Raw genomic sequence first — 27,420 nt, 5'->3', positions numbered from 1 at the left:
TATTCATACCCTTTGCCATGACATTTAGAATTGAGCTCAGGTGCCTCCTGTTTCCACTGATCATCCTTGAGATGTTTCTACAACTTGATTGGAGTCCTCCTGTGGTAAATTCAGTTAATTGGACATAAGTATTCACCCCTTTGCCATGTACATAAGTATTCGCCCCCTTTGCTCAATACTTTGGTGAAGCTCCTTTGGCACCAATTCCAGCCTCCAGTATTTTTGAGTATGATGCTACAAGCTTGGCACTCCTATTTTTGGGCAGTTTCTCCCATTCTTCTTTGCAGGACCTCTCAAGCTCCATCAGGTTGGATGGGGGAGGGTCGGTGCTCAGCCATTTTCAGATCTCTCCAGAGATGTTCAATCGGGTTCAAGTCTGGGCTCTGGCTGGGCCACCCAAGGACATTCACAGAGTTGTCCCGTAGTCACTCCTTTGTTATCTTGGCTGTGTGCTTAGGGTCGTTGTCCTATTGGAAGATGAACCTTCGCCCCAGTCTGAGGTCCAGAGCTCTCTGGAGAAGGTTTTCATCAAGGATGTCTCTGTACATTGCTGCATTCATCTTTCCCTCCATCCTGACTAGTCTCCCAGTTCCTGCCGCTGAAAAACATCCCCACAGTATGATGCTGCCACCACCATGCTTCACAGTAGGGATGGTATTGGTCAGGTGATGGGCGGTGCCTGGTTTCCTCCAGACATGACGATCGCCATTCAGGCCAAAGAGTTCAATCTTTGTTTCATCAGAGCAGAGAATTTTGTTTCTCATGGTCTGAGAGTCCTTCAGGTGACTTTTGGTAAACTCCAGGCGGGCTGTCATGTGACTTTTACTGAGGAGTGGCTTCCATCTGGCCACTCCCATACAGGCCTGATTGGTGGAGTGCTGCAGAGAAGGTTTTTCTTCTGGAAGGTTCTCCTCTCTCCACAGAGAAATGCTGGAGCTCTGTCAGAGTGACCATCGGGTTCTTGGTCACCTCCCTGACTAAGGCCCCCCTCCCCCGATCGCTCAGTTTGGCCGGGCGGCCGCTCTAGGAAGAGTCCTGGGGGTTCCAAAATTCTTCCATTTACAGATGATGGAGGCCACTGTGCTCATTGGGACCTTCAATGCTGCAGAAATGTTTCTGTACCCTTCCCCCGATCTGTGCCTCCATACAATCCTGTCTCCGAGGTCTACAGACAATTCCTTGGACTTCATGGCTTGGTTTGTGCTCTGACATGCACTGTTATCTGTGGGACCTTATATAGACAGGTGTGTGCCTTTCCAAATCATGTCCAATCAACTGAATTTACCACAGGTGGACTCCAATCAAGTTGTAGAAACATCTCAAGGATGATCAGTGGAAACAGGAGGCACCTGAGATCAATTCTGAGTGTCATGGCAAAGGGGGTGAATACTTATGTACACAGCAAAGGGTGTGAATACTTATGTACATGACAAAGGGTGTGAATACTTATGTACATGGCAAAGGGTGTGAATACTTATGTACATGGGATTTTTTTAATAAATTTGCAAAGGTTTCAAACTTCTCTCACGTTGTCAGGAAAATAATGAATGGAATCCATGTTGGCTGTGATATAAAATGTGGAAGAAGTGAAGCGCTGTGAATATTTCCGGATTCTCTGTATCTATTACTGGGACACAAAAATCTATTCACCGCTTTGTCCACCAGAGGGCAGCAAATACTAAATAATGAATAATAGGGGAAAATTGTGTCTGCTGAGCTCTCATCACCTTCCAAATCATGGAGCAAGCATGCAGCCAGTGAAGTCACAACTCCTAATCCTTCCTCCACTCTACAGTCTGATCACTGGGGGAGGGGAGACTGAGGAAATGACTCCTCCTCCTTCTACAAAGTTACAATGTACAGTCTGATCACTGGATGGGGGGGGGGGGGACTGAGGAAATGTCTCCTCCTGCACACAGCAGACTGATGACATCATCTGACCTGGGCGGAGTCGCTGGCTGAGGCTCAGGAGGGGCTTTCTAATGATAATTGATGATTGATCGGTTGGCTGTGTATTGGAAGGAATTCTCCGCCCATCAGAGATTACTTTGTAACTTTTATTGATTGTTTCCTGTTTGATCGATGTCACCCCTCCTATGATGTCACCCCTCCTATGATGTCACCCCCTCCTATGATGTCACCCCTCCTATGATGTCACTCCTCCTATGATGTCACTCCTCCTATGATGTCACCCCTCCTATGATGTCACTCCTCCTATGATGTCACTCCTCCTATGATGTCACCCCTCCTATGATGTCACCCCTCCTATGATGTCACTCCTCCTATGATGTCACCCCTCCTATGATGTCACCCCCTCCTATGATGTCACCCCTCCTATGATGTCACCCCTCCTATGATGTCACTCCTCCTATGATGTCACCCCTCCTATGATGTCACTCCTCCTATGATGTCACTCCTCCTATGATGTCACCCCTCCTATGATGTCACTCCTCCTATGATGTCACTCCTCCTATGATTTCACTCCTCCTATGATGTCACTCCTCCTATGATGTCACTCCTCCTATGATTTCACTCCTCCTATGATGTCACTCCTCCTATGATGTCACCCCTCCTATGATGTCACTCCTCCTATGATGTCACTCCTCCTATGATGTCACCCCTCCTATGATGTCACTCCTCCTATGATGTCACTCCTCCTATGATGTCACCCCTCCTATGATGTCACTCCTCCTATGATGTCACCCCTCCTATGATGTCACCCCTCCTATGATGTCACTCCTCCTATGATGTCACTCCTCCTATGATGTCACTCCTCCTATGATGTCACTCCTCCTATGATGTCACTCCTCCTATGATGTCACTCCTCCTATGATGTCATCGATTTACCTCCCTGACTGCGCCATAAAAAACCGTCCGAGTCACAATCTCTGATTACCCAACTAAACATACTTTCCTCATACTAACACCCCTACTCCAGGAGCTTACAGTCTAGAGGTATAATGAGACCCTGACCCAAGGAGCTTACAGTCTAGGGGTATAATGAGACCCTGTCCCCAGGAGCTTACAGTCTAGAGGTATAATGAGACCCTGACCCAAGGAGCTTACAGTCTAGGGGTATAATGAGACCCTGACCCCAGGAGCTTACAGTCTAGAGGTATAATGAGACCCTGACCCCAGGAGCTTACAGTCTAGAGGTATAATGAGACCCTGACCCCAGGAACTTACAGTCTAGGGGTATAATGAGACCCTGACCCCAGGAACTTACAGTCTAGGGGTATAATGAGACCCTGTCCCCAGGAGCTTACAGTCTAGAGGTATAATGAGACCCTGACCCAAGGAGCTTACAGTCTAGGGGTATAATGAGACCCTGACCCCAGGAGCTTACAGTCTAGAGGTATAATGAGACCCTGACCCCAGGAGCTTACAGTCTAGAGGTATAATGAGACCCTGACCCCAGGAGCTTACAGTCTAGGGGTATAATGAGACCCTGACCCCAGGAACTTACAGTCTAGGGGTATAATGAGACCCTGACCCCAGGAACTTACAGTCTAGGGGTATAATGAGACCCTGTCCCCAGGAGCTTACAGTCTAGGGGTATAATGAGACCCTGTCCCCAGGAGCTTACAGTCTAGAGGAATAATGAGACCCTGACCCCAGGAGCTTACAGTCTAGGGGTATAATGAGACCCTGACCCCAGGAGCTTACAGTCTAGGGGTATAATGAGACCCTGACCCCAGGAGCTTACAGTCTAGGGGTATAAAGAGACCCTGTCCCCAGGAGCTTACAGTCTAGAGGAATAATGAGACCCTGACCCCAGGAGCTTACAGTCTAGGGGTATAATGAGACCCTGACCCCAGGAGCTTACAGTCTAGGGGTATAATGAGACCCTGACCCCAGGAACTTACAGTCTAGAGGTATAATGAGACCCTGTCCCCAGGAGCTTATAGTCTAGAGGTATAATGAGACCCTGTCCCCAGGAGCTTACAGTCTAGAGGTATAATGAGACCCTGTCCCCAGGAGCTTACAGTCTAGAGGTATAAAGAGACCCTGACCCCAGGAGCTTACAGTCTAGAGGTATAATGAGACCCTGACCCCAGGAGCTTACAGTCTAGGGGTATAATGAGACCCTGTCCCCAGGAGCTTACAGTCTAGAGGTATAATGAGACCCTGTCCCCAGGAGCTTACAGTCTAGAGGTATAATGAGACCCTGACCCCAGGAGCTTACAGTCTAGAGATATAATGAGACCCTGACCCCAGGAGCTTACAGTCTAGGGGTATAATGAGACCCTGACCCCAGGAGCTTACAGTCTAGGGGTATGGTGTGGAGGGGGGGTTATGGTGTGGAGGGGGGATTATGGTGTGGAGGGGGGATTATGGTGTGGAGGGGGATTATAGTGTGGAGGGGGGATTATGGTGTGGAGGGGGGTTATAATGTGTGGGGGGATTATAGTGTGGAGGGGGATTATGGTGTGGAGGGGAGATTATGGTGTGGAGGGGATTATAGTGTGGAGGGGGGATTATGGTGTGGAGGGGGTTATGGTGTGGGGGGAGGGGTTATGGTGTGGAGGGGGGATTATGGTGTGGAGGGAGGATTATGGTGTGGAGGGGGGGTTATGGTGTGGAGGGGATTATAGTGTGGAGGGGGGGGGTTATGGTGTGGAGCGGGGATTATGGTGTGGAGGGGGGGTTATGGTGTGGAGGGGGGGGGGTTATGGTGTGGAGGGGGGATTATGGTGTGGAGGGGGGGTTATGGTGTGGAGGGGATTATAGTGTGGAGGGGGGGGGTTATGGTGTGGAGCGGGGATTATGGTGTGGAGGGGGGGTTATGGTGTGGAGGGGGGGGGGTTATGGTGTGGAGGGGGGATTATGGTGTGGAGGGGGGGTTATGGTGTTGAGGGGATTATAGTGTGGAGGGGGGATTATGGTGTGGAGGGGGGTTATGGTGTGGAGGGGGGGGGGGGTTATGGTGTGGAGGGGAGGGGGTTATGGTGTGGAGGGGGGATTATGGTGTGGAGGGGGATTATGGTGTGGAGGGGGATTATAGTGTGGAGGGGGGATTATGGTGTGGGGGAGGGGATTATAGTGTGGAGGGGGGATTAGAGTGTGGAGGGGGATTATAGTGTGGAGGGGGATTATAGTGTGGAGGGGGATTATGGTGTGGAGGGGGATTATGGTGTGGGGGATTATAGTGTGGAGGGGGATTATAGTGTGGAGGGGGATTATAGTGTGGAGGGGTGATTATGGTGTGGAGGGGGGATTATAGTGTGGAGGGGGGATTATGGTGTGGGGGAAGGGATTATAGTGTGGAGGAGGGATTATGGTGTGGGGGAGGGGGGATTATGGTGTGGAGGGGGGTATGGTGTGGAGGGGGGATGATGGTGTGGAGGAGGGGATTATGGTGTGGAGGGGGGGTTATGGTGTGGGGGAGGGGGGATTATGGTGTGGAGGAGGGATTATGGTGTGGGGGAGGGGGATTATGGTGTGGAGGAGGGAATATGGTGTGGGGGAGGGGGGATTATGGTGTGGAGGTGGGTATGGTGTGGAGGAGTGGGGATTATGGTGTGGAGGGGGATTATGGTGTGGGGGAGGGGGGATTATGGTGTGGGGGGATTATGGTGTGGGGGAGGGGGATTATGGTGTGGAGGAGGGATTATGGTGTGGAGGAGGGGGGATTATGGTGTGGAGGGGGGGTTATGGTGTGGAGGAGGGGGGATTATGGTGTGGAGGGGGATTATGGTGTGGAGGAGTGGGGATTATGGTGTGGAGGGGGATTATGGTGTGGGGGAGGGGGGATTATGGTGTGGGGGGATTATGGTGTGGGGGAGGGGGATTATGGTGTGGAGGAGGGATTATGGTGTGGGGGAGGGGGGATTATGGTGTGGAGGAGGGATTATGGTGTGGAGGAGGGGGGATTATGGTGTGGGGGAGGGGGATTATGGTGTGGAGGAGGGGGGATTATGGTGTGGAGGGGGTTATGGTGTGGAGGGGGGGGGTTATGGTGTGGAGGGGGGATTATGGTGTGGAGGGAGGATTATGGTGTGGAGGGGGTTATGGTGTGGAGGGGGGATTATGGTGTGGAGGGGGGGTTATGGTGTGGAGGGGATTATAGTGTGGAGGTGGGGTTATGGTGTGGAGCGGGGATTATGGTGTGGAGGGGGGGTTATGGTGTGGAGGGGGGGGTTATGGTGTGGAGGGGGGATTATGGTGTGGAGGGGGGGTTATGGTGTTGAGGGGATTATAGTGTGGAGGGGGGATTATGGTGTGGAGGGGGGTTATGGTGTGGAGGGGAGGGGGTTATGGTGTGGAGGGGGGGTTATGGTGTGGAGGGGGATTATGGTGTGGAGGGGGATTATAGTGTGGAGGGGGATTATAGTGTGGAGGGGGGATTATGGTGTGGGGGAGGGGATTATAGTGTGGAGGGGGGATTAGAGTGTGGAGGGGGATTATAGTGTGGAGGGGGATTATAGTGTGGAGAGGGATTATGGTGTGGAGGGGAGGGGGTTATGGTGTGGAGGGGGGATTATGGTGTGGAGGGGGATTATGGTGTGGAGGGGGATTATAGTGTGGAGGGGGATTAGAGTGTGGAGGGGGATTATAGTGTGGAGGGGGATTATAGTGTGGAGGGGGATTATGGTGTGGAGGGGGATTATGGTGTGGGGGATTATAGTGTGGAGGGGGATTATAGTGTGGAGGGGGGATTATGGTGTGGAGGGGGGGTTATGGTGTGGAGGGGGGATTATAGTGTGGAGGGGGGGATTATGGTGTGGGGGAAGGGATTATAGTGTGGAGGAGGGATTATGGTGTGGGGGAGGGGGGATTATGGTGTGGAGGGGGGTATGGTGTGGAGGGGGGATGATGGTGTGGAGGAGGGGATTATGGTGTGGAGGGGGGGGGGTTATGGTGTGGGGGAGGGGGGATTATGGTGTGGAGGAGGGATTATGGTGTGGAGGAGGGGGATTATGGTGTGGAGGAGGGATTATGGTGTGGGGGAGGGGGGATTATGGTGTGGAGGGGGGTATGGTGTGGAGGGGGGATGATGGTGTGGAGGAGGGGGTTATGGTGTGGAGGAGGGGGGATTATGGTGTGGAGGGGGGGTTATGGTGTGGAGGGGGGATTATGGTGTGGAGGGGGGGATTATGGTGTGGAGGAGGGGGGATTATGGTGTGGTGGAGGGGGGGTTATGGTGTGGAGGGGGGATTATGGTGTGGGGGATTATGGTGTGGAGGGGGGATTATGGTGTGGGGGAGGGGGGATTATGGTGTGGAGGGGGGATTATGGTGTGGGGGAGGGGGGATTATGGTGTGGAGGGGGGATTATGGTGTGGGGGAGGGGGGATTATGGTGTGGAGGTGGGTATGGTGTGGAGGGGGGATTATGGTGTGGAGGAGGGGGGATTATGGTGTGGAGGGGGATTATGGTGTGGAGGAGGGGGGATTATGGTGTGGAGGAGGGGGGATTATGGTGTGGGGGGATTATGGTGTGGGGGAGGGGGGATTATGGTGTGGGGGGATTATGGTGTGGGGGAGGGGGGATTATGGTGTGGAGGAGGGATTATGGTGTGGGGGAGGGGGGATTATGGTGTGGAGGAGGGGGGATTATGGTGTGGGGGAGGGGGATTATGGTGTGAAGGAGGGATTATGGTGTGGAGGAGGGGGGGATTATGGTGTGGGGGAGGGGGGATTATGGTGTGGAGGAGGGGGGATTATGTTGTGGAGGGGGATTATGGTGTGGAGGAGGGATTATGGTGTGGGGGAGGGGGGATTATGGTGTGGAGGAGGGATTATGGTGTGGGGGAGGGGGGATTATGGTGTGGAGGAGGAATTATGGTGTGGAGGGGGGATTATGGTGTGGGGGAGGGGGATTATGGTGTGGAGGAGGGATTATGGTGTGGGGGAGGGGGGATTATGGTGTGGAGGAGGAATTATGGTGTGGAGGGGGGATTATGGTGTGGGGGGGATTATGGTGTGGGGGAGGGGGGATTATGGTGTGGGGGGGGATTATGATGTGGGGGGGATTATGGTGTGGGGGAGGGGGGATTATGGTGTGGAGGAGGGATTATGGTGTGGGGGAGGGGGGATTATGGTGTGGAGGGGGGATTATGGTGTGGGGGAGGGGGGATTATGGTGTGGAGGAGGGATTATGGTGTGGAGGAGGGATTATGGTGTGGAGGAGGGGGGGATTATGGTGTGGAGGAGGGATTATGGTGTGGGGGAGGGGGGATTATGGTGTGGAGGAGGGATTATGGTGTGGGGGAGGGGGGATTATGGTGTGGAGGAGGGATTATGGTGTGGAGGGGGGATTATGGTGTGGGGGAGGGGGGATTATGGTGTGGAGGGGGGATTATGGTGTGGAGGAGGGATTATGGTGTGGAGGAGGGATTATGGTGTGGAGGAGGGGGGGATTATGGTGTGGAGGAGGGATTATGGTGTGGGGGAGGGGGGATTATGGTGTGGAGGAGGGATTATGGTGTGGAGGAGGGATTATGGTGTGGAGGAGGGGGGATTATGGTGTGGAGGAGGGATTATGGTGTGGGGGAGGGGGGATTATGGTGTGGAGGAGGGATTATGGTGTGGGGGAGGGGGGATTATGGTGTGGAGGGGGGATTATGGTGTGGAGGGGGGATTATGGTGTGGAGGAGGGATTATGGTGTGGAGGAGGGATTATGGTGTGGAGGAGGGGGGGATTATGGTGTGGAGGAGGGATTATGGTGTGGGGGAGGGGGGATTATTGTGTGGAGGAGGGATTATGGTGTGGAGGAGGGATTATGGTGTGGAGGAGGGGGGATTATGGTGTGGAGGAGGGATTATGGTGTGGGGGAGGGGGGATTATGGTGTGGAGGAGGGATTATGGTGTGGGGGAGGGGGGATTATGGTGTGGAGGGGGGATTATGGTGTGGAGGGGGGATTATGGTGTGGAGGAGGGATTATGGTGTGGAGGAGGGATTATGGTGTGGAGGAGGGGGGGATTATGGTGTGGAGGAGGGATTATGGTGTGGGGGAGGGGGGATTATGGTGTGGGGGTGTTTTTCAGGGGTTGGGTTTGGCCCCTTAGTTCCAGTGAAGGGAACTCTTAAGGTGTCAGCATACCAAGACATTTTTGACAATTTCATGCTCCCAACTTTGTGGGAGGAGTTTGGGGGTGGCCCCTCCCTGTTCCGAGTGCACAAAGCAAGGTCCATAAAGACATGGATGAGCGAGTTTGGGGTGGGAAACATGACTGGCCTGCACAGAGCCCTGACCTCAACCCCATAGAACACCTTAGGGACTACGAGCTAGGCCTTCTCATCCAACATCAGTGCCTGACCTCTGGAAGAATGGTGAAACATTCCCATAGACACTCCTAAACCTTGTGGACAGCCTTCCCAGAAGAGTTGAAGGTGTTATAGCTGCAAAGGGTGGGACACCTCAATATTGAACCCTACGGACTAAGACTGGGGGGTCATTAAAGTTCATGTGTGTGTAAAGGCCGGCGTCCCAATACTTTTGACATTATGGTGTATATTTAAACTAAATAACGTTTATCATCATTTAAAGTTAATCACAAGAGTCCCCCCTTACATCAGAGTCCGCAGAGTCCCCCTTACATCAGAGTCCGCAGAGTTCCCCCATTCATCACATTCTGCAGAGTTCCCCCATTCATCACAGTCCACAGAGTTCCCCCATTCATCACATTCTGCAGAGTTCCCCCATTCATCACAGTCCACAGAGTTCCCCCTTTCATCACATTCTGCAGAGTTCCCCCTTACATTTGAGTCCACAGAGTTCACCCTACATCAGAGTCCGCAGAGTTCCCCCATTCGTCACAGTCTGCAGAGTTCCCCCATTCATCACAGTCCGCAGAGTTCCCCCATTCATCACAGTCTGCAGAGTTCCCCCATTCATCACAGTCCACAGAGTTCCCCCTTACATCACAGTCCGCAGAGTTCCCCCTTACATCACAGTCCACAGAGTTCCCCCATTCATCACAGTCCGCAGAGTTCCCCCTTACATCACAGTCCACAGAGTTCCCCCATTCATCACAGTCCGCAGAGTTCCCCCTTACATCACAGTCCACAGAGTTCCCCCATTCATCACAGTCCACAGAGTCCGCAGAGTTCCCCCTTACATCACAGTCCGCAGAGTTCCCCCATTCATCACAGTCCGCAGAGTTCCCCCATTCATCACAGTCCGCAGAGTTCCCCCTTACATCACAGTCCACAGAGTTCCCCCATTCATCACAGTCCACAGAGTCCGCAGAGTTCCCCCTTACATCACAGTCCGCAGAGTTCCCCCATTCATCACAGTCCGCAGAGTTCCCCCATTCATCACAGTCCGCAGAGTTCCCCCTTACATCACAGTCCGCAGAGTTCCCCCATTCATCACAATCCGCAGAGTTCCCCCTTACATCACAGTCCGCAGAGTTCGCCCTTACATCACAGTCCACAGAGTTCCCCCTACATCAGAGTCCGCAGAGTTCCTCCTTACATTAGAGTGGGAAGCCATAGTCTAGTCTGAATCATGTGTCCCCGGCTCAGGCAGTCTGAAACTGAGACGCATGATCTGAAACCTGGACTGAAACCGGGACAGGTGACCCTTTCTGAAGAACGTTCCCAGCTGGGTCCCCCTTCATGGCAGCTCAGATCTCCATTGATAAAATATCTTCATATACTTCGTGTGACTCCTCCAGATGTAATGAGTGACGGGCAGAATGTCACAGCTGTGGGTGGTGAAGTATAGAAGAAGGTCACCCTGGCCGATGACACAAACTCACCAGGGGGCGAGGTCCAAGAAGTATAGTATTGCAGTCCTCAGGATCACCCCACCAGGAGGGGAACAAGTCGGGGTCCAGTAGCGGATAAAACAGGTTGGGATCAATCAGAAACGTAGTCGAGGAACAAGCCAAAGGTCAGTAAAGAGCGGTAGTGGAGATGAGGATAACTGCAAGTATGAAGAGGATAGAGAAATCACCTGGAGAGAGCACAATAATCCGACAAACAGGAAGTGCAAAGGCATGGATTAAATAGGAAGTTCATGGGAGGAGCAAGGAGATCAAGGATCATCAGAAACAAGGTACAGGGCAAGGTTGTCCAATGGATGAGACAGGATGCTTTTCAGTATCTCAGGTGGCTCATCAAGGAGAGACACTGCCAGAAGTAGCGGAGGTTGTGGGTTCAGATCCTTGCCTGTAGACCTTGTATCTTCTTATCTGGAGACCTTGTATCTTTTTATGTGTTGGCCTTGTATCTTCTTATCTGAAGATCTTGTATTTTCCTATATAGCGACCTTGTACCTTCCGATCTGGAGATCTTGTATCTTCCTATATAGCGACCTTGTATCTTCCTATCTGGAGATCTTGTATCTTCTTATCTGGAGACCTTGTATCTTCCTATCTGGAGACCTTGTATCTTCCTATCTGGAGACCTTGTATCTTCCTATCTGGAGACCTTGTATCTTCCTAGCTGGAGATCTTGTATCTTCCTATCTGGAGACCTTGTATCTTCCTAGCTGGAGATCTTGTATCTTCCTATCTGGAGATCTTGTATCTTCCTATCTGGAGATCTTGTATCTTCCTATCTGGAGATCTTGTATCTTCCTATCTGGAGACCTTGTATCTTCCTAGCTGGAGACCTTGTATCTTCCTATCTGGAGACCTTGTATCTTCCTAGCTGGAGACCCTGTATCTTCCTATCTGGAGACCTTGTATCTTCCTAGCTGGAGATCTTGTATCTTCCTATCTGGAGACCTTGTATCTTCCTAGCTGGAGACCTTGTATCTTCCTATCTGGAGATCTTGTATCTTCCTATCTGGAGATCTTGTATCTTCCTATCTGGAGATCTTGTATCTTCCTATCTGGAGACCTTGTATCTTCCTATCTGGAGACCTTGTATCTTCCTATCTGGAGATCTTGTATCTTCCTATCTGGAGATCTTGTATCTTCCTATCTGGAGACCTTGTATCTTCCTATCTGGAGATCTTGTATCTTCCTATCTGGAGATCTTGTATCTTCCTATCTGGAGATCTTGTATCTTCCTATCTGGAGACCTTGTATCTTCCTATCTGGAGACCTTGTATCTTCCTATCTGGAGATCTTGTATCTTCCTATCTGGAGATCTTGTATCTTCCTAGCTGGAGACCTTGTATCTTCCTATCTGGAGACCTTGTATCTTCCTAGCTGGAGACCCTGTATCTTCCTATCTGGAGACCTTGTATCTTCCTAGCTGGAGATCTTGTATCTTCCTATCTGGAGACCTTGTATCTTCCTAGCTGGAGACCTTGTATCTTCCTATCTGGAGATCTTGTATCTTCCTATCTGGAGATCTTGTATCTTCCTATCTGGAGATCTTGTATCTTCCTATCTGGAGACCTTGTATCTTCCTATCTGGAGACCTTGTATCTTCCTATCTGGAGATCTTGTATCTTCCTATCTGGAGATCTTGTATCTTCCTATCTGGAGACATTGTATCTTCCTATCTGGAGACCTTGTATTTTCCTATCTGGAGATCTTGTATCTTCCTATCTGGAGATCTTGTATCTTCCTATCTGGAGATCTTGTATCTTCCTATCTGGAGACATTGTATCTTCCTATCTGGAGACCTTGTATCTTCCTATCTGGAGACCTTGTATCTTCCTATCTGGAGACCTTGTGTCTTCCTATCTGGAGACCTTGTATCTTCCTATCTGGAGACCTTGTACCTTCCGATCTGGAGATCTTGTATCTTCCTTTATGGAGACCTTGTATCTTCCTATCTGGAGACCTTGTATCTTCCTATCTGGAGACCTTGTATCTTCCTATCTGGAGACCTTGTATCTTCCTATCTGGAGATCTTGTATCTTCCTATCTGGAGATCTTGTATCTTCCTATCTGGAGACCTTGTATCTTCCTATCTGGAGATCTTGTATCTTCCTATCTGGAGACCTTGTATCTTCCTATCTGTAGATCTTGTATCTTCCTATCTGGAGATCTTGTATCTTCCTTTATGGAGACCTTGTATCTTCCTATCTGGAGACCTTGTATCTTCCTATCTGGAGATCTTGTATCTTCCTATCTGGAGACCTTGTATCTTCCTATCTGGAGATCTTGTATCTTCCTATCTGGAGATCTTGTATCTTCCTTTATGGAGACCTTGTATCTTCCTATCTGGAGATCTTGTATCTTCCTTTATGGAGATCTTGTATCTTCCTATCTGGAGACCTTGTATCTTCCTAGCTGGAGATCTTGTAGCTTCCTATAGGGAGACCTTGTATCTTCCTATCTGGAGATCTTGTATCTTCCTTTATGGAGACCTTGTATCTTCCTATCTGGAGATCTTGTATCTTCCTTTATGGAGACCTTGTATCTTCCTATCTGGAGACCTTGTATCTTCCTATCTGGAGACCTTGTATCTTCCTAGCTGGAGATCTTGTATCTTCCTATATGGAGACCTTGTATCTTCCTATCTAGGGATCTTGTATAGTTTCTATCTGGAGACCTTATATGGTCCTATCCGAAGACCTTGTGTCTTCCTTCCAGGAGAGCTTATATCTTCCTATTGGGAGACCTTGTATCGTCCTATCTGGAGACCTTCAGTCTTCCTTTCTGGAGATCGTGTATCATCCTATCCGAAGACCTTGTGTCTTCTATGCTGGAGACCTTGTGTCCTCCTTCCGGGAGATCTTATATCTTCCTATTGGGAGACCTTGTATCTTCCTAGCTGGAGACCTTGTATCTTCCTATTTGGAGATCTTGTATCTTCCTATATGGAGACCTTGTATCTTCCTATCTGGAGACCTTGTATCTTCCTATCTGGAGACCTTGTATCTTCCTAGCTGGAGACCTTGTATCTTCCTATCTGGAGATCTTGTATCTTCCTATAGGGAGACCTTGTATCTTCCTATCTGGAGATCTTGTATCTTCCTATCTGGAGACCTTGTATCTTCCTATCTGGATCCAGAACCTTCCATCCCCTTGTTGCACCCACCATTTATGTAAAGTTCGGTTACTCTTAGGAGAGTCCCCTCTATTCTCTCCTTTTTAGGTATCTCGGAATATTCCAATGTAGAAGAGAAGTCTGAGTTCCAGAAATAATGGAGGGATGTCTAGAAGAAGAGTTCCTGGCTGCATCTCCTCTCCTCCGCAGTCCTAGAACTGAGGAGGTTTATCTCTGGAATCTCCTCGGGGTGGAAAGGCGATCCGGAAACGTTCCGTATAATAAAAGTTTGTGGCTTTTTGTTGTCCCATGTACAGAAATGGAGGAGACATTTCCTCAGCACAGAAGAACGATCGGCCACCATAAACAGATGGTAAAGTTGATTGTTGTCGGCAGATCCTCGAACGGTTTGAGGCGCGGAGAAGGAGCTCTCAGCCGGATCTCCTGGGAAGCAAACGTCGGATTCTCACCGTGTGCCGCCCATTTCATCCAAGAGAACCCAACGCATGATGGCGGCCTTCATACTGGCAGGTGGGCGGGATCATACTGGCAGGTGGGCGGGATCATCTGCGATGAGGCTCAGCATCTGGGATGACAACCTTGATGGACTTTTTCTAATGCCCTCATTTTGGACTTCAACTTTATATGAACAATTCCCTCCTGGAGAACATCCTGGGACTTATGAGAGATGGGCATTGGGGGATGGGTAGGGCCACCATCGGCGGTTCAGGATGAGAGCCAACCGGTGCGCTGCATCCCGTAGCTCTGGAGGGAGGGGGGAGGGGAGGGTGGAAAAAAGTCAATTACAGGTTTGCCGAATCTCACGGCTGACAGAGCAAAAACAGAGCGAGCCGATGGCAGGCCGAGACCTGAGATGCCAACCAACGCACCCTTCACCCTCCGCACCGACAACGCACCCTTCACCCTCCGCACCGACAACGCACCCTTCACCCTCCGCACCGACAACGCACCCTTCACCCTCCGCACCGACAACGCACCCTTTACCCTCCGCACCGACAACGCACCCTTCACCCTCCGCACCGACAACGCACCCTTCACCCGCCGCACCGACAACGCACCCTTTACCCTCCGCACCGACAACGCACCCTTCACCCTCCGCACCGACAACGCACCCTTCACCCGCCGTACCGACAACGCACCCTTCACCTGCTGCACCGACAACGCACCCTTCACCCGCCGCACCGACAACGCACCCTTCACCCGCCGCACCGACAACGCACCCTTCACCCTCCGCACCGACAACGCACCCTTCACCCTCCGCACCGACAACGCACCCTTCACCCTCCGCACCGACAACGCACCCTTCACCCTCCGCACCGACAACGCACCCTTCACCCTCCGCACCGACAACGCACCCTTTACCCTCCGCACCGACAACGCACCCTTCACCCTCCGCACCGACAACGCACCCTTCACCCGCCGCACCGACAACGCACCCTTTACCCTCCGCACCGACAACGCACCCTTCACCCTCCGCACCGACAACGCACCCTTCACCCGCCGTACCGACAACGCACCCTTCACCTGCTGCACCGACAACGCACCCTTCACCCGCCGCACCGACAACGCACCCTTCACCCGCCGCACCGACAACGCACCCTTCACCCTCCGCACCGACAACGCACCCTTCACCCTCCGCACCGACAACGCACCCTTCACCCTCCGCACCGACAACGCACCCTTCACCCACCGTACCGACAACGCACCCTTCACCCTCCGCACCGACAACGCACCCTTCACCCTCCGCACCGACAACGCACCCTTCACCCCGCCGCACCGACAACGCACCCTTCACCCTCCGCACCGACAACGCACCCTTCACCCTCCGCACCGACAACGCACCCTTCACCCTCCGCACCGACAACGCACCCTTCACCCTCCGCACCGACAACGCACCCTTCACCCTCCGCACCGACAACGCACCCTTCACCCTCCGCACCGACAACGCACCCTTCACCCTCCGCACCGACAACGCACCCTTCACCCCGCCGCACCGACAACGCACCCTTCACCCTCCGCACCGACAACGCACCCTTCACCCTCCGCACCGACAACGCACCCTTCACCCGCCGCACCGACAACACACCCTTCACCCGCCGCACCGACCAACGCACCCTTCACCCGCCGCACCGACAACGCACCCTTCACCCGCCGTACCGACAACGCACCCTTCACCCGCCGTACCGACAACGCACCCTTCACCCTCCGCACCGACAACGCACCCTTCACCCTCCGCACCGACAACGCACCCTTCACCCCGCCGCACCGACAACGCACCCTTCACCCTCCGCACCGACAACGCACCCTTCACCCTCCGCACCGACAACGCACCCTTCACCCGCCGCACCGACAACACACCCTTCACCCGCCGCACCGACCAACGCACCCTTCACCCGCCGCACCGACAACGCACCCTTCACCCGCCGTACCGACAACGCACCCTTCACCCACCGTACCGACAACGCACCCTTCACCCCGCCGCACCGACAACGCACCCTTCACCCTCCGCACCGACAACGCACCCTTCACCCTCCGCACCGACAACGCACCCTTCACCCGCCGCACCGACAACACACCCTTCACCCGCCGCACCGACCAACGCACCCTTCACCCGCCGCACCGACAACGCACCCTTCACCCGCCGCACCGACAACGCACCCTTCACCCGCCGTACCGACAACGCACCCTTCACCCTCCGCACCGACAACGCACCCTTCACCCGCCGCACCGACCAACGCACCCTTCACCCTCCGCACCGACAACGCACCCTTCACCCGCCGTACCGACAACGCACCCTTCACCCTCCGCACCGACAACGCACCCTTCACCCGCCGTACCGACAACGCACCCTTCACCCTCCGCACCGACAACGCACCCTTCACCCTCCGCACCGACAACGCACCCTTCACCTGCCGCACCAACAACGCACCCTTCTACCGCCGCACCGACAACGCACCCTTCACCCTCCGCACCGACAACGCACCCTTCACCCTCCGCACCGACAACGCACCCTTCACCCGCCTTACCGACAACGCACCCTTCACCCTCCGCACCGACAACGCACCCTTCACCCTCCGCACCGACAACGCACCCTTCACCCGCCGTACCGACAACGCACCCTTCACCCTCCACACCGACAACGCACCCTTCACCCTCCGCACCGACAACGCACCCTTCACCCTCCGCACCGACAACGCACCCTTCACCCTCCGCACCGACAACGCACCCTTCACCCGCCGTACCGACAACGCACCCTTCACCCTCCGCACCGACAACGCACCCTTCACCCTCCGCACCGACAACGCACCCTTCACCCGCCGTACCGACAACGCACCCTTCACCCTCCACACCGACAACGCACCCTTCACCCTCCGCACCGACAACGCACCCTTCACCCTCCGCACCGACAACGCACCCTTCACCCTCCGCACCGACAACGCACCCTTCACCCGCCGTACCGACAACGCACCCTTCACCCTCCGCCCCGACAAAGCACCCTTCACCCTCCGCACCGACAACGCACCCTTCACCCGCCGAACCGACAACGCACCCTTCACACGCCGCACCGACAACGCACCCTTCACCCGCCGCACCGACAACGCACCCTTCACCCGCCGCACCGACCAACGCACCCTTCACCCGCCGCACCGATAACGCACCCTTCACCCGCCGCACCGACCAACGCACCCTTCACCCGGCGCACTGACACCGCACCCTTCACCCGCCGCACCGACAACGCACCCTTCACCCGCCGCACCGACACCGCACCCTTCACCCGCCGCACCGACAACGCACCCTTCACCCTCCGCACCGACAACGCACTCCTCCTTGTAGTCCCTGCACTGATAATACTGTCCTGTGGGGCGCTCCTCCTTGTAGTAGGACAGTGCTGAACTTACACGCAGAGGTCAGAGGTTATCTGGGAGGGGGCGGGGATATCAGTGACATCACACAGACATTCCTGGTATGTTGGTGCTGGGCCAGCTGCTAAGGTGAGGCAGGGAGGGGGGTCACGGCTCAGCGGGTATTTGTATGTAAATATCTGTGCTGGGCAAACAAGAAGGAGCGCCCCACAGGACAATATTATCAGTGCAGGGACTACAAGGAGGAGCGCCCCACAGGACAGTATCATCAGTGCAGGGACTACAAGGAGGAGCGCCCCACAGGACAATATTATCAGTGCAGGGACTACAAGGAGGAGGGCCCCACAGGACAGTATTATCAGTGCCGGGACTACAAGGAGGAGCGCCCCACAGGACAATATTATCAGTGCAGGGACTACAAGGAGGAGCGCCCCACAGGACAGTATTATCAGTGCCAGGACTACAAGGAGGAGCGCCCCACAGGACAATATTATCAGTGCAAGGACTACAAGGAAGAGCGCCCCACAGGACAGTATTATCAGTGCAGGGACTACAAGGAGGAGCGCCCCACAGGACAGTATTATCAGTGCAGGGACTACAAGGAGGAGCGCCCCACAGGACAGTATTATCAGTGCCGGGACTACAAGGTGGAGCGCCCCACAGGACAGTATTATCAGTGCAGGGACTACAAGGAGGAGCGCCCCACAGGACAGTATTATCAGTGCAGGGACTACAAGGAGGAGCGCCCCACAGGACAGTATTATCAGTGCAAGGACTACAAGGAGGAGCGCCCCACAGGACAGTATTATCAGTGCCGGGACTACAAGGAGGAGCGCCCCACAGGACAGTATTATCAGTGCAGGGACTACTAGGAGGAGCGCCCCACAGGACAGTATTATCAGTGCAGGGACTACAAGGAGGAGCGCCCCACAGGACAGTTTTATCAGTGCAGGGAGTACAAGGAGGAGCGCCCCACAGGACAGTTTTATCAGTGCAGGGAGTACAAGGAGGAGCGCCCCACAGGACAGTATTATCAGTGCAGGGACTACAAGGAGGAGCGCCCCACAGGACAGTATTATCAGTGCCAGGACTACAAGGAGGAGCGCCCCACAGGACAATATTATCAGTGCAAGGACTACAAGGAGGAGCGCCCCACAGGACAGTATTATCAGTGCAGGGACTACAAGGAGGAGCGCCCCACAGGACAGAATTATCAGTGCCGGGACTACAAGGAGGAGCGCCCCACAGGACAGTATTATCAGTGCAGGGACTACAAGGAGGAGCGCCCCACAGGACAGTATTATCAGTGCAGGGACTACAAGGAGGAGCGCCCCACAGGACAGTATTATCAGTGCGGGGACTACAAGGAGCAGCGCCCCACAGGACAGTATTATCAGTGCAGGGACTACAAGGAGGAGGGCCCCACAGGACAGTATTATCAGTGCAGGGACTACAAGGAGGAGCGCCCCACAGGACAATATTATCAGTGCAAGGACTACAAGGAAGAGCGCCCCACAGGACAGTATTATCAGTGCAGGGACTACAAGGAGGAGCGCCCCACAGGACAGTATTATCAGTGCAGGGACTACAAGGAGGAGCGCCCCACAGGACAGTATTATCAGTGCAGGGACTACAAGGAGGAGCGCCCCACAGGACAGTATTATCAGTGCAAGGACTACAAGGAGGAGCGCCCCACAGGACAGTATTATCAGTGCCGGGACTACAAGGTGGAGCGCCCTACAGGACAGTATTATCAGTGCAGGGACTACAAGGAGGAGCGCCCCACAGGACAGTATTATCAGTGCAAGGACTACAAGGAGGAGCGCCCCACAGGACAGTATTATCAGTGCCGGGACTACAAGGAGGAGCGCCCCACAGGACAGTATTATCAGTGCAGGGACTACTAGGAGGAGCGCCCCACAGGACAGTATTATCAGTGCCGGGACTACAAGGAGGAGCGCCCCACAGGACAGTATTCTCAGTGCCGGGACTACAAGGAGGAGCGCCCTACAGGACAGTATTATCAGTGCAGGGACTACAAGGAGGAGCGCCCCACAGGACAGAATTATCAGTGCAGGGACTACAAGGAGGAGCCCCCACAGGACAGTATTATCAGTGCAGGGACTACAAGGAGGAGCGCCCCACAGGACAGTATTATCAGTGCAGGGACTACAAGGAGGAGCGCCCCACAGGACAGTATTATCAGTGCCAGGACTACAAGAAGGAGCGCCCCACAGGACAGTATTATCAGTGCAGGGACTACAAGGAGGAGCGCCCCACAGGACAATATTATCAGTGCAAGGACTACAAGGAAGAGCGCCCCACAGGACAGTATTATCAGTGCAGGGACTACAAGGAGGAGCGCCCCACAGGACAGTATTATCAGTGCAGGGACTACAAGGAGGAGCGCCCCACAGGACAGTATTATCAGTGCAGGGACTACAAGGAGGAGCGCCCCACAGGACAGTATTATCAGTGCAAGGACTACAAGGAGGAGCGCCCCACAGGACAGTATTATCAGTGCCGGGACTACAAGGTGGAGCGCCCTACAGGACAGTATTATCAGTGCAGGGACTACAAGGAGGAGCGCCCCACAGGACAGTATTATCAGTGCAAGGACTACAAGGAGGAGCGCCCCACAGGACAGTATTATCAGTGCCGGGACTACAAGGAGGAGCGCCCCACAGGACAGTATTATCAGTGCAGGGACTACTAGGAGGAGCGCCCCACAGGACAGTATTATCAGTGCCGGGACTACAAGGAGGAGCGCCCCACAGGACAGTATTCTCAGTGCCGGGACTACAAGGAGGAGCGCCCTACAGGACAGTATTATCAGTGCAGGGACTACAAGGAGGAGCGCCCCACAGGACAGAATTATCAGTGCAGGGACTACAAGGAGGAGCCCCCACAGGACAGTATTATCAGTGCAGGGACTACAAGGAGGAGCGCCCCACAGGACAGTATTATCAGTGCAGGGACTACAAGGAGGAGCGCCCCACAGGACAGTATTATCAGTGCCAGGACTACAAGAAGGAGCGCCCCACAGGACAGTATTATCAGTGCAGGGACTACAAGGAGGAGCGCCCACAGGACAGTTTTATCAGTGCAGGGAGTACAAGGAGGAGCGCCCCACAGGACAGTATTATCAGTGCAGGGACTACAAGGAGGAGCGCCCCACAGGACAGTTTTATCAGTGCAGGGAGTACAAGGAGGAGCGCCCCACAGGACAGTATTATCAGTGCAGGGACTACAAGGAGGAGCGCCCCACAGGACAGTATTATCAGTGCCAGGACTACAAGGAGGAGCGCCCCACAGGACAATATTATCAGTGCAAGGACTACAAGGAGGAGCGCCCCACAGGACAGTATTATCAGTGCAGGGACTACAAGGAGGAGCGCCCCACAGGACAGTATTATCAGTGCAGGGACTACAAGGAGGAGCGCCCCACAGGACAGTATTATCAGTGCCGGGACTACAAGGTGGAGCGCCCCACAGGACAGTATTATCAGTGCAGGGACTACAAGGAGGAGCGCCCCACAGGACAGTATTATCAGTGCAGGGACTACAAGGAGGAGCGCCCCACAGGACAGTATTATCAGTGCAAGGACTACAAGGAGGAGCGCCCCACAGGACAGTATTATCAGTGCCGGGACTACAAGGAGGAGCGCCCCACAGGACAGTATTATCAGTGCAGGGACTACTAGGAGGAGCGCCCCACAGGACAGTATTATCAGTGCAGGGACTACAAGGAGGAGCGCCCCACAGGACAGTTTTATCAGTGCAGGGAGTACAAGGAGGAGCGCCCCACAGGACAGTTTTATCAGTGCAGGGAGTACAAGGAGGAGCGCCCCACAGGACAGTATTATCAGTGCAGGGACTACAAGGAGGAGCGCCCCACAGGACAGTATTATCAGTGCCAGGACTACAAGGAGGAGCGCCCCACAGGACAATATTATCAGTGCAAGGACTACAAGGAGGAGCGCCCCACAGGACAGTATTATCAGTGCAGGGACTACAAGGAGGAGCGCCCCACAGGACAGAATTATCAGTGCCGGGACTACAAGGAGGAGCGCCCCACAGGACAGTATTATCAGTGCAGGGACTACAAGGAGGAGCGCCCCACAGGACAGTATTATCAGTGCAGGGACTACAAGGAGGAGCGCCCCACAGGACAGTATTATCAGTGCGGGGACTACAAGGAGCAGCGCCCCACAGGACAGTATTATCAGTGCAGGGACTACAAGGAGGAGGGCCCCACAGGACAGTATTATCAGTGCAGGGACTACAAGGAGGAGCGCCCCACAGGACAATATTATCAGTGCAAGGACTACAAGGAAGAGCGCCCCACAGGACAGTATTATCAGTGCAGGGACTACAAGGAGGAGCGCCCCACAGGACAGTATTATCAGTGCAGGGACTACAAGGAGGAGCGCCCCACAGGACAGTATTATCAGTGCAGGGACTACAAGGAGGAGCGCCCCACAGGACAGTATTATCAGTGCAAGGACTACAAGGAGGAGCGCCCCACAGGACAGTATTATCAGTGCCGGGACTACAAGGTGGAGCGCCCTACAGGACAGTATTATCAGTGCAGGGACTACAAGGAGGAGCGCCCCACAGGACAGTATTATCAGTGCAAGGACTACAAGGAGGAGCGCCCCACAGGACAGTATTATCAGTGCCGGGACTACAAGGAGGAGCGCCCCACAGGACAGTATTATCAGTGCAGGGACTACTAGGAGGAGCGCCCCACAGGACAGTATTATCAGTGCCGGGACTACAAGGAGGAGCGCCCCACAGGACAGTATTCTCAGTGCCGGGACTACAAGGAGGAGCGCCCTACAGGACAGTATTATCAGTGCAGGGACTACAAGGAGGAGCGCCCCACAGGACAGAATTATCAGTGCAGGGACTACAAGGAGGAGCCCCCACAGGACAGTATTATCAGTGCAGGGACTACAAGGAGGAGCGCCCCACAGGACAGTATTATCAGTGCAGGGACTACAAGGAGGAGCGCCCCACAGGACAGTATTATCAGTGCCAGGACTACAAGAAGGAGCGCCCCACAGGACAGTATTATCAGTGCAGGGACTACAAGGAGGAGCGCCCCACAGGACAATATTATCAGTGCAAGGACTACAAGGAAGAGCGCCCCACAGGACAGTATTATCAGTGCAGGGACTACAAGGAGGAGCGCCCCACAGGACAGTATTATCAGTGCAGGGACTACAAGGAGGAGCGCCCCACAGGACAGTATTATCAGTGCAGGGACTACAAGGAGGAGCGCCCCACAGGACAGTATTATCAGTGCAAGGACTACAAGGAGGAGCGCCCCACAGGACAGTATTATCAGTGCCGGGACTACAAGGTGGAGCGCCCTACAGGACAGTATTATCAGTGCAGGGACTACAAGGAGGAGCGCCCCACAGGACAGTATTATCAGTGCAAGGACTACAAGGAGGAGCGCCCCACAGGACAGTATTATCAGTGCCGGGACTACAAGGAGGAGCGCCCCACAGGACAGTATTATCAGTGCAGGGACTACTAGGAGGAGCGCCCCACAGGACAGTATTATCAGTGCCGGGACTACAAGGAGGAGCGCCCCACAGGACAGTATTCTCAGTGCCGGGACTACAAGGAGGAGCGCCCTACAGGACAGTATTATCAGTGCAGGGACTACAAGGAGGAGCGCCCCACAGGACAGAATTATCAGTGCAGGGACTACAAGGAGGAGCCCCCACAGGACAGTATTATCAGTGCAGGGACTACAAGGAGGAGCGCCCCACAGGACAGTATTATCAGTGCAGGGACTACAAGGAGGAGCGCCCCACAGGACAGTATTATCAGTGCCAGGACTACAAGAAGGAGCGCCCCACAGGACAGTATTATCAGTGCAGGGACTACAAGGAGGAGCGCCCACAGGACAGTTTTATCAGTGCAGGGAGTACAAGGAGGAGCGCCCCACAGGACAGTATTATCAGTGCAGGGACTACAAGGAGGAGCGCCCCACAGGACAGTTTTATCAGTGCAGGGAGTACAAGGAGGAGCGCCCCACAGGACAGTATTATCAGTGCAGGGACTACAAGGAGGAGCGCCCCACAGGACAGTATTATCAGTGCCAGGACTACAAGGAGGAGCGCCCCACAGGACAATATTATCAGTGCAAGGACTACAAGGAGGAGCGCCCCACAGGACAGTATTATCAGTGCAGGGACTACAAGGAGGAGCGCCCCACAGGACAGAATTATCAGTGCCGGGACTACAAGGAGGAGCGCCCCACAGGACAGTATTATCAGTGCAGGGACTACAAGGAGGAGCGCCCCACAGGACAGTATTATCAGTGCAGGGACTACAAGGAGGAGCGCCCCACAGGACAGTATTATCAGTGCCAGGACTACAAGGAGGAGCACCCCACAGGACAGTATTATCAGTGCAGGGACTACAAGGAGGAGCGCCCCACAGGACAGTATTATCAGTGCAAGGACTACAAGGAGGAGCGCCCCACAGGACAGTATTATCAGTGCCGGGACTACAAGGAGGAGCGCCCCACAGGACAGTATTATCAGTGCAGGGACTACAAGGAGGAGCGCCCCACAGGACAGTATTATCAGTGCAGGGACTACTAGGAGGAGCGCCCCACAGGACAGTATTATCAGTGCCGGGACTACAAGGAGGAGCGCCCCACAGGACCGTATTATCAGCGCAGGGACTAAAAGGAGGAGCGCTCCACTGGACAGTATTATCAGTGCAAGGACTACAAGGAGGAGCGCCCCACAGGACAGTATTATCAGTGCCGGGACTACAAGGAGGAGCGCCCCTCAGGACAGTATTATCAGTGCAGGGACTACAAGGAGGAGGGCCCCACAGGACAGTATTATCAGTGCAGGGACTACAAGGAGGAGCGCCCCACAGGACAGTATTATCAGTGCCGGGACTACAAGGAGGAGCGCCCCACAGGACAGTATTCTCAGTGCCGGGACTACAAGGAGGAGCGCCCTACAGGACAGTATTATCAGTGCAGGGACTACAAGGAGGAGCGCCCCACAGGACGGTATTATCAGTGCAGGGACTACAAGGAGGAGCGCCCCACAGGACAGTATTATCAGTGCAGGGACTACAAGGAGGAGCGCCCCACAGGACAGTATTATCAGTGCAGGGACTACAAGGAGCAGCGCCCCACAGGACAGTATTATCAGTGCAGGGACTACAAGGAGGAGCGCCCCACAGGACGGTATTATCAGTGCAGGGACTACAAGGAGCAGCGCCCCACAGGACAGTATTATCAGTGCAGGGACTACAAGGAGGAGCGCCCCACAGGACGGTATTATCAGTGCAGGGACTACAAGGAGGAGCGCCCCACAGGACAGTATTATCAGTGCAGGGACTACAAGGAGCAGCGCCCCACGGGACAGTATTATCAGTGCCGGGACTACAAGGAGGAGCGCCCCACAGGACAGTATTTTCAGTGCAGGAACTACAAGGAGGAGCGCCCCACAGGACAGTATTATCAGTGCCGGGACTACAAGGAGGAGCGCCCCACAGGACAATATTATCAGTGCAGGGACTACAAGGAGGAGCGCCCCTCAGGACAGTATTATCAGTGCAGGGACTACAAGGAGGAGGGCCCCACAGGACAGTATTATCAGTGCCGGGACTACAAGGAGGAGCGCCCCACAGGACAGTATTATCAGTGCCGGGACTACAAGGAGGAGCGCCCCTCAGGACAGTATTATCAGTGCAGGGACTACAAGGAGGAGCGCCCCACAGGACAGTATTATCAGTGCCGGGACTACAAGGAGGAGCGCCCCACAGGACAGTATTATCAGTGCCGGGACTACAAGGAGGAGCGCCCCACAGGACAGTATTATCAGTGCCGGGACTACAAGGAGGAGCGCCCCACAGAACAGTATTCTCAGTGCCGGGACTACAAGGAGGAGCGCCCTACAGGACAGTATTATCAGTGCAGGGACTACAAGGAGGAGCGCCCCACAGGACGGTATTATCAGTGCAGGGACTACAAGGAGGAGCGCCCCACAGGACAGTATTATCAGTGCAGGGACTACAAGGAGGAGCGCCCCACAGGACAGTATTATCAGTGCAGGGACTACAAGGAGCAGCGCCCCACAGGACAGTATTATCAGTGCAGGGACTACAAGGAGGAGCGCCCCACAGGACGGTATTATCAGTGCAGGGACTACAAGGAGCAGCGCCCCACAGGACAGTATTATCAGTGCAGGGACTACAAGGAGGAGCGCCCCACAGGACGGTATTATCAGTGCAGGGACTACAAGGAGGAGCGCCCCACAGGACAGTATTATCAGTGCAGGGACTACAAGGAGCAGCGCCCCACGGGACAGTATTATCAGTGCCGGGACTACAAGGAGGAGCGCCCCACAGGACAGTATTTTCAGTGCAGGAACTACAAGGAGGAGCGCCCCACAGGACAGTATTATCAGTGCCGGGACTACAAGGAGGAGCGCCCCACAGGACAATATTATCAGTGCAGGGACTACTAGGAGGAGCGCCCCACAGGACAGTATTATTAGTGCCAGGACTACAAGGAGGAGCGCCCCACAGGACAGAATTATTAGTGCCGGGTAGTCCCTCCTATATATCACAGGGAGATTTTCTCCCAACGCGTTTCGTGGGATGGGATCACTTCCTCAGGGGTCACATTCTGGGACAATACATTCCGGGACAATACATTCCGGGACAATGCATTCCGGGACAATGCATTCCGGGACAATACATTCCGGGACAATAAATTCTGGGACAATACATTCCGGGACAATACATTCCGGGACAATGCATTCCGGGACAATGCATTCCGGGACAATACATTCCGGGACAATGCATTCCGGGACAATGCATTCCGGGACAATACATTCCGGGACAATAAATTCTGGGACAATACATTCCGGGACAAAACATTCCGGGACAATGCATTCCGGGGCAATACATTCCGGGACAATAAATTCTGGGACAATACATTCCGGGACAATACATTCCGGGACAATGCATTCCGGGGCAATACATTCCGGGACAATAAATTCTGGGACAATACATTCCGGGACAATACATTCCGGGACAATGCATTCTTGTTGCAATTTTTTTACGTCACAGGGAGATTTTCTCCCGACGCGTTTCGTGGGATGGGATCACTTCCTCAGGGGTCACACTCAGGTTTATTCCGGGACAATGCATTCTTGTTGCAATTTTTTTACGTCACGCAGTATTTGCGCAGTAGTTTTGCAAACGCCATTTTTTGGGGAAAAAATACACTTTAATGAATTAAAAAAAACGCAAAAGTTACCCCAATTTTTTGTATAGGATAAAAGATGAAGTTACGGCGAGTAAATAAATACCAAACATGACGTCACTCCGGTCCTCCAAGGCCATAGAGGTGTTTTAACCTGCACAGGAAGGGAGGTCATGAAGTCGCTCAGGTCCTCCAAAGCCATAGAGGTGTTTCAGCCTGGACAGGAAGTGACATTAAGACGTCGCTCCGGTCCTCCAAGGCCATAGAGGTGTTTCAGCCTGGACAGGAAGTGACATCATGGCATAACTCTGGTCCTCCAAGGCCATAGAGGGATTTCAGCCTGGACAGGAAGGGAGGTCATGAAGTCGCTCAGGTCCTCCAAGGCCATAGAGGTGTTTCAGCCTGGACAGGAAGTGATATCATGATGTCGCT

This window comes from Pelophylax lessonae, assembly GCF_965119305.1.
Source record: "Pelophylax lessonae genome assembly, chromosome: 13".
Lineage (NCBI taxonomy): Eukaryota > Metazoa > Chordata > Amphibia > Anura > Ranidae > Pelophylax > Pelophylax lessonae.
Note: the sequence above shows the minus strand (reverse complement) of the source record.